We start from the raw sequence: 9,261 nt of genomic DNA on the forward strand, positions 1-9,261 counted from the left end.
TATGTCGCTTTGAAGCATCGCTGCCGACGCTACAGGGCTGACGTGGCTGCCTGCCTGTCACGCTGGATTTTCCGCCCTTAGGGGGGGCTGGCTTGTTGGGACGGTATTTTGCAGTGCAGTCCCGCGAGTTCATGGCATGGCCACCACCACAAACCGCACACTTGGGCATGCACTCGTGAGGGGCCCGCACCCATTTTATGGGTGCCTGCTGTCCACACAGGCCACATTATCTTGTGTTAGGTTCGGGCATAAGTCTGCTCGATGGCCGACAGTTCCCCACAAATTGCAGGGCGGAATAGCGCGCAAATATGGCTGCACAGAGACGATTTAAGAGTTGTAGTGGACATATCTAGGCTTCACCGTGCCGGCAAAGGTCAACCGGGCCTTGTTTGAGTTGCCGAACTTGCGGATATCTATTAGAGTGCCGCTCCTTTACTGCGCACAAGGTTGAAGAGACTCAGACGTCTCATGATTGGCCACCGTAATGACCCCATAGCCGACGTCCTCTTCATTTTCTTTCAGATGGCCGGGGAAAGGCACATCTTCTTTGGCCGATTTGATGGAAAAATCTTCCAAAAGACGGACTGCGACGTGAGCGTTACGCGTGCTGGCGAAGATCAAATTTTGCTCCTTGCACATAAGGAGGCTCAACATGGCCGCCCTAGGCGCCCCGAGGAAAGCGCCGAACGCGGCACGAAGCGCGCCATATTGAAAGATGTCCCAGATGGCCAATGGCTTCCGGGGCTTTACGACGATGACAACGTCGTCTAGGTGGAATTCTGGCGAAAGCTGGGGCCTCCACTTGGTAACGGGGTTGTGGCCCTTTGGGCCGGAGTCCTTCACCGCTTGCGAGGCGCGAGAGAGAGAGAGAAACAACTTTATTGCCATAGATTGGAGGGATTTAGGGCAGGTGTGCTTGGAGTGGCCCCCAGGTGGGGGCGACTTCCTGGGCCCACGAAATGAGTGCCAGTTGGATAGTCTTGTCTGGCCTTCTGAGGAGTTGGTTCCATCCTTCTTCGGAGGGAGCTGGCAATAAGGTTCTAGGGGGCGGATTTCCCGCAACCCCAGAGGATGTGTGCCTGGGTGGCGATTTCTCCCTGGTAACAATTTTGGCAGACGGGGTCGTATTACCCGTCTGTGATGAGTGAAAGTCTAGAATGACTAAGGATGGAGTCTTTCTGCAACCTGCGGAGCAAGGTGGCTTGCCCTCGATTCAAGTCGGGGTGCGGAGGCGGACACTGGCGTCTCATCTCTCTGTGGAGGTTGGTAATTTCGGCAAAGGTCTGAGGAGCCTCGGCAAGAGCGTCTGGGTCCGTGGGGCCGGCTGCCCGGTTGGTTAGTCCTCGGGCTATTCGGTCGATCCCTTCGTTTCCAGAGTTTCCCGCGTGGGCGGGTACCCAGACCAGGTTGATCTTATCGTCGGGAGTGAAGCCGCGAAGGATGTGTGCAGCGGGGTGGCAGATAAAACCTGCCGAGTAATTTTTGGTCGCTCTTTTGGAGTCGCTTAGTACTGTGCGTGTACGCGGGTCAGCGATGGCCAGCGCGATGGCGGTTTCTTCTGCCGCTGTCGGAGAGTGAGCTACTACTGTGGCGGCGGTGACAAGAGTAGATTGTGGCGTGGTTGCACAAGCCACATATGTGTTTGCACTTTGCCATGCAGCATCTACGTCTATTGCATGTTCGTCGGCAAGGTATGTGGCATCTAGTGGTTGGGTTTTCAGCTGACGGTGCGTAGCATGGCGGCCAGGTAACATGTTTTTGGGGATTGGTTTGACACCGTATTCACTAGACGTGCCTTTGTTCATTCGAAACCCTCGAGCTGGCATGGCGTAGGAGTTAGCATGCTCGTCTCGCACTCCGAAGACCGGGGTTCGATTCCCGAACTCGACCAATTTCCTACTCGGTTTTATTATGACCTGACCTGACTAGAATGGTTAATTAGGCTGATTGGGTAATTAAACTGTGAACTGAACTCATTTCCACTTATTGGATCATCACTATACGATCCCTTTAATTGGTCGCATGGTTACTTGCCAAAGTAAAATTGGCCCCGTTCGAAATTCTCGCACTGTGACGTCACGACCGTTTCGACCAATTGAAAAGCGTGACATTTCTGTCGACAACTCCTGCTTACAACGATGAGGCATTAAAGGCTTCCGCCTTAAAATAAAAGTGTAGCAAATTGGTGGAGTTTCGGCATCGAACCAGAGCCTCCGGAGTGCGAGACGTGCACGCTAACCATTCCGCCACTCCAGCTCTTTTTTTTCTTTATTGCCTGTTTTGACAGACTACAATAGATCACAAGCGTGTTCTGCACTGCACTTTTAAACATCAGGAGCAGACATGTTTCATTCGCGTCAGAAAATCAAAACTGGTTCAGGGAACACAGCTCTCCCATCAACTCCATAACCTCATCTCCAAAACATAGCTCCTTCTACACTTCACGCAGCCTGAATATGGTTTGATTTCGTTTATTGGGGTTTGTAAAGAGGCAACTCGCCCAGTTAGTATAGACGGCCACAGTCCTTGTTCCAGCGGTGCTGCTCAGCAGGCCAGCGTTCGGAAGCGCGAACCCGAACTTCGCCTTCCTTCTTCTATCCGCCTTCGTCGGCGCTAGCTGCTGGGGCTTCAGAAGGGAGGCGCGCTGAGCGATTGGCTAAGACATCGAGAAGAGAAGTAATCCAAGGATCCTTGCGCTGCTCAGAAGCCATATCAGTAGTGTCAAGAGAAGGTGTGAGGCCGGAAATAGATGGTGGGTCAGGATCAGAGGTCACAGGGGAGCGCGAGAGAACGTCGGCATCGGAATGTTTACGGCCGGAACGATAAATGACCCGAATGTCGTAATCTTGTAAACGGAGAGCCCAACGAGCGAGGCGGCCAGACGAATCTTTGAGTAGCCGCCGCGGTGGCTCAGTGGTTATGGTGCTCGGCTGCTGACCCGAAAGACGCGGGTTCGGTCCCGGCCGCGGCGGTCGAATTTTTTGGAGGAGAAATTCTAAAGGCCCTTGTACTGTGCGATGTCAGTGCACGTTAAAGAACCCCAGCTGGTAGAAATTTGCGGAGCCCTTCACTACGGCGTCTCTCATAGCCTTAGTCGCTTTGGGACCTTAAACCCCATAAACCAAACAAAACCAATCTTTGAGTGATGACAGCCAGCAAAGGGCATGGTTATCTGTAATGACATCGAACGGGCGCCAATGTAAGTAAGGAGGAAATTTTCTTATCGCCCAAATAATCGCCAAACATTCTTGTTCCGTGCCGGAATAATTAGTCTCTGCAATTGCCAGCGCACGGCTGGCGTAAGCAAGGACGTACTCATTGAAACCAGGGTTCCGCTGAGCAAGAACTACACCCAGACCAATACCGCTGGTGTCTGTGTGGAGTTCTGTAGGCGCGGAAGGGTCGAAATGGCACAAGATCGGAGGTGAAGTGCTGGCGGAGCATTGCAAAAGCTTCGTCGCATTCAGCGGACCAAGCCTACAAGTCGTGGCTGCTAGCGAGAAGAAGTGTCAGCGGGGCGGTAATGGCAACAAAATTCTTGACGAACCGGCGGAAGTAGGACAAAGTGCAAGAAAGATTCTGAGTTATTTCAGGGATGTGGGCTTCGGGAAATCAGCAACTGCGTGGAGCTTGCCAGGGTCCCGGAGTACACCATGCTTGGACACGACGTGGCCTAGGAGTGTCACCTGTCGGGCGCCAAAGCGACACTTTTAAGGCGAAAGCCTTTAATGCCTCATACTGCCGTTAGCAGACGCGTCAGAAGCCCTGTCGACAGACAGACGCGTGCGCAGCCGTGCCGGCAGTTTTGTTTGCCTTTCGGCGTCACTGCTTAAAAAGAAGCTGCGCCGAGGGTGGGAATCGAACCAGGACCTTTGGAATTTGAAGCGGAGACGCTACCAATCCGGCAAGAAGGCTCAAGGTTCGATCATGAATATAGGTGAATTTAGTGAATGCATAGATTTCATAAATAAAATAAAAGGAATAAAGACAAAAGAAAGGAAAGAAAATGTAAGAAAATAAACAAGAATGAAAACAAAATAAAAATAAGATATGAAAATAAAAATAAAGACAATATAAGAAAAGGAGCAAAAAACAGAAAACAAAATAAGAACAATAAAAAGGACATAAAAACAAATTGCGTCAGGAAACGCTTTCGCCTTGCAGCAGTTTAGAGATTAAATTGCCCCCTGAATTTTTTTCAAGTTCAGCTGCGAGTGCGAGAAAAGGGAGTCGACTTTTATTCAGGATAGCAATAAAAAGAAAAAGCATCCTGTTCAGTGGAATCTGAAGCTGCTTCGCATTCTTGCACGGTTGGTGCGAGCAGGTGAGCATGGCCGATGATCTCCTCTCATTTCAGCCGTAGTCATCCGTGCTGGCGGAACTAAGCTGCGCTATTCAGTGGAATAGGGATGTCGATGAAAACGTCCAGCTCGATGCGTCCCTCATGCCAATCAAGTATGAGGCGCGGAGAAACACCTCGGATGCTGAACGTTGCAGAACCCTCCGCAAACACAATAGTTGAAGTATCTGGATCACTAAGGTAACTCTGATCCACGGCCACGCTCGTATTCTCTGCGCCTGGTGGGGCGGGCAGCGGGTCTGTAGCTTGAACGGTTGATACTGGGTCCATTGTCGTCTCCCACGGTGCAAGTTCTACGGATGCGTCAATTACTACACCACTGTCGATACCGTGGTTTTCGAGCGTTTCTCGCAGGAGATGTTCAAAGGCAGCGCTGTTTGGCGCGTTCTGTGGACTCAGTTCATCACCCTGATTTTCCTCTTCGTGCGGCACAGATGGGTTGAGGACGTGCCTGGAGCGGCCAGCTCCGGCTCTGTAGCGGTAGAGCGGTCGTCGCGACCGTGGAAGGTATCTCGCACAGGTGGGGAATCTTACATGGTGGTTGTTCCGTGCAGAGCGGCTCGATCGACCGAAGTGGGAATGTGCATGCTGTGACACAGCCGAAAGTATGGCTTTGAAAACTTGCGCAAAGAGGAGTTGAGGGGTCATAGAGGGCGTCCTGTTTTCCGACCAACTGTCCGTATCGTCGCGGCCGGGGGCGCGAAATTCCATAGCAGCAGGTAGCGAGAACCGTGCTTGGCTGGTCCGGATGACGAAGGATCGACTGCTGGGAAGAAGTGTCGCCGGCTTGCTGTCGCCAGCCCGAACGTTGAGTCGAAGCAGTGTCCTCAGGCCGACCAGGCACAGCTGTGAGAGCAGTCCCAAGGCTCGCTCTGGCGCCGCCCGCGCGGTCCGGGGTAGACGAGAGGTGTGCCTCCAACTTCAAAGGACCCTTGGACGCCAAAGACCAGGCACAGCGATGCTGCTCAGCAGGCGAGCGTTCGGAAGCGCAAACCCGAACTTCGTCAGCTTCGCCTTCCTTCTTCTTTCTCGCCTTCGTCGTCACTAGCTGCTGGGGCATCAAACCCCAACTTTCTTTCTTAGAGGTTTAAGATCCCAAAGCAACTCAGGCTATAAGAACGCCATAGTGAAGGGCTCCGGAAATTTCGACCACCTGGGGTTCTTTAACGTACACTGACATTGCGCAGTACACGGGCCTCTAGAATTTCGATTTCATCGAAATTCCGCAGCCGTGGCCGGGATCGAACCCGCGTGTTTTGGGTCAGCAGCCGAGCGCCGTAACCACTGAGCCACCACGGGGGGGTAGCTTAAATATGTTTTCTTTTTAGTAATCTCGGACAGACTAGGCATCCTCGTCGCAGTGTCGTACAGCCATCCTGCTTCCCAGATACTCTGCAGGCCAAGAAGGAAAATAACATAACATTTGTAAAGATCCCGATCAACATCCAGGAATCGTATTCCATACGGCGGCAACGGTAAGTCTTTTATTATTGTACTCTGGACCTCGTCCCAAAAGGGCAGCGCATCCCAGCAATCAATAAAGACGAGTTCTATTAACTCCGGTTTGTTACACAACAAGCAGTCAGCATCCCATTGTCTGAATAATCCCTTCTCCTCCATCCATGATTTAACCGGCAACGTACCAGTGTGCAACTTGAAAAAAAAAATAAATGCTGCCAGTGCCTTCTCAATGTTTATCAAGATATCAGTCGCTGTGCATTTGATAATGCACGGAATTATAATTTCCGATTTCTAATAACGCGTGCAAAAAGCACATAAATGCCACGATACACTTCGTTGTCATACGTGATAGGGGCTTCGCGCATCGAAGCAAATCCGCGCAGGCGCACAGGGGCCCGGGGGAGAAGCGCTGCGTTCAAAGGGCAAGGCATCGCGCCGAACAGGTGGTGGCGTTCCTCCCTTCCATTACGGTGCGGTTCGGGTGTCCACCGAGATGGCAGAGAATTACTGCGCCATTTCCTTTCCTCAAAAAACCTTGCGTTCAAATGGCAAGGCATCGCACTGAACGGGTGGTGGCGTACCTCCCTTCCTGTACGGGGCGGTTCGGGTGTCCACCGATATGACATTAGGCCCGTAAACATTTCATGCTTACTCTACTCTCGGTTGCGGGAGAGGCAGAGATTTTTAAGCATGAAATGCTTTTAGCCCCCGTTGTCGGCAGTGTGGTGACGTCACGCCGAGACCGAGAGCCATCATCCGGGCACTGAAATCCACTCATCCGGGCACTGAAATCCACTCATCCGGGCACTGAAATCCAGTCATCCGGGCACTGAAATCCAGTCATCCGGGCACTGAAATCCAGTCATCCGGGTACTGAAATCCAGTCATCCGGGCACTGAATTCCAGTCATCCGGGCACTGAAATCCACTCATCCGGGCACTGAATTCCAGTCATCCGGGCTCTGAAACGAGAACATCCGGGCACCGTACGAGACTTAACGAGATTTAACGAGACTCTCTAAGCCCTCCTACGCGACCGGCATGCAAGCGCCGGTTGGTCTCCAAACGACACAAAAAATAACTGCTGCCAGTGCCTTCTCAATGTTTATCAAGATATCAGTGGAGCTGTGGGTTTGATAATGCACGGAATTATAATTTCCGATTTCTAATAACGCGTGCAAAAAGCACATAAATGCCACGTTACACTTCGTTGTCATACGTGATCTCTTAGGGGCTTCGCGCATCGAAGCAAAGCCGCGCAGGCGCACAGGGGCCCGGGGGAGAAGCGCTGCGTTCAAAGGGCAAGGCATCGCGCCGAACGGGTGGTGGCGTTCCTCCCTTCCTTTACGGTGCGGTTCGGGTGTCCACTGAGATGGCAGAGAATTACTGCGCCATTTCCTTTCCTCAAAAAATCTCTGCCTCTCCCGTAACCGAGAGTAGAGTAAGCATGAAATGTTTACGGGCCTAATGTCATCTCGGTGGACACCCGAACCGCACCGTACAGGCAGGGAGGAACGCCACCACCCGTGCAGCGCGATGCCTTGCCATTTGAACGCAACGTTTTTTGAGGAAAGGAAATGGCGCAGTAATTCTCTGCCATCTCGGTGGACACCCGAACCACACCGTAATGGAAGGGAGGAACGCCACCACCCGTTCGGCGCGATGCCTTGCCCTTTGAACGCAGCGCTTCTCCCCCGGGCCCCTGTGCGCCTGCGCGATTTTGTTTCGATGCGCGAAGCCCCTAAGAGATCACGTATGGCAACAAAGTGTATCGTGGCATTTATGTGCTTTTTGCACGCGTTATTAGAAATCGGAAATTATAATTCCGTGCATTATCAAACGCACAGCGACTGATATCTTGATAAACATTGAGAAGACACTGGCAGCAGTTATTTTTTGTGACTCCTTTGGAGTCCAGCCGGCGCTTGCATGCCGGTCGCGTAGGAGGGCTGACAGAGTCTCGTTAAATCTCGTTAAGTCTCGTACGGTGCCCGGATGTTCTCGTTTCAGAGCCCGGATGACTGGAATTCAGTGCCCGGATGAGTGGATTTCAGTGCCCGGATGACTGGAATTCAGTGCCCGGATGACTGGATTTCAGTGCCCGGATGACTGGATTTCAGTGCCCGGATGACTGGATTTCAGTGCCCGGATGACTGCATTTCAGTGCCCAGATGACTAGATTTCAGTGCCCGGATGACTGGATTTCAGTGCCCGGATGATGGCTCTGGGTCTCGGCGTGACGTCACCACACTGCCAACAACGGGGACTAAAAGCATTTCATGCTTAAAAAAAAACGTGTTCGCACCCGCTGGCACCACTTTTTCCGTACTCTCTTTAAAACATATACTACTTGGCCGCCGCTATTCAGAGACCGATATATTGGGTCCGGGAAGACCAAGAAAATCGTTTAACAATTTCTTACGCGTGAGATCTGATCATGGTCTTAAGGTGCGTAAAATCAAGTGTCCAACAAACGTTTATCAGAATTCCTTCCTTCCGCATGTCAGATCAGTTTCCAACAAACTCCCCAAAATCGTCGTTCACTGCACATCTGCTGTAGCGTTTCCTGCTGTTATTCGAGCTCTTATTCATTGAATCACTTAATCTTAACTCTGTATCATTAATTTACGCGTGTGTGTGCCTGATTTTGCTGTATTTTATGGATCTTAAGTGTGTTTCAATGCCTCATCTCCTGACTATAGCTCTTATAGTGCTTGATTTCGTTGTACGCCTGTCTGCAATAATGACTTCGGGCGCTGCTGGTATCCGTGAATAAATATATTGTGACGAAGACGAAGCTGGCAGTGGCGCGGGACGGAGCGCTCGCGCTAGGCCAGCGGCCATTAAATCATCTCTCGTTCATGGTTCACCACGCCTCATTCTTCGGCTGGCCGCCACGTTACAATATAAATAAATAAAAAGGCATTCCAAACTGGAGCGAGCTTTAAGAAACCGGAAAGCAAAGATCACTTCTTTCAAAATCCTACTTGCACTGCATCTCATCCTGTCTACAGTGGAAATAGCAGAGTTTGGCAAAGCCAAAAAGCCTCCCCTGAATAAAAGTGCGCAGGAAAGGGTCGCGCTGATCTCGAAAAAACTTAAAATTTGACATCACCTGTCTCCGGTACAAGTGTGGCAAGGAAGGACCCCCTTTTCTCAAACGCAGAAATAAATTATAACGCTTACTTCTATCACATGGAGACTGCCAAACAAAAACTGCGAGGAGACGATGAAAATTTTGAATGCTAAGCCAAGAGCATGAAAAGACCTGCAACAAATAGCACACTTCTGATACCACGTATACATTAAAGATGTTGGCGCACACGAATACAGACAGTTCCTTTCCCGAACATTTCTGTGTACGCATGGAGAGTTCTTAAGTTTAAGTTGTGCACGCGCATGGGCGGGTTCAGCCTGCCCAACCTGCGCACAATGTGCAGC

This window comes from Amblyomma mixtum, chromosome 9 (assembly GCF_055824585.1).
Source record: "Amblyomma mixtum isolate Tamu chromosome 9, ASM5582458v1, whole genome shotgun sequence".
NCBI classification, from domain to species: Eukaryota; Metazoa; Arthropoda; class Arachnida; order Ixodida; family Ixodidae; genus Amblyomma; species Amblyomma mixtum.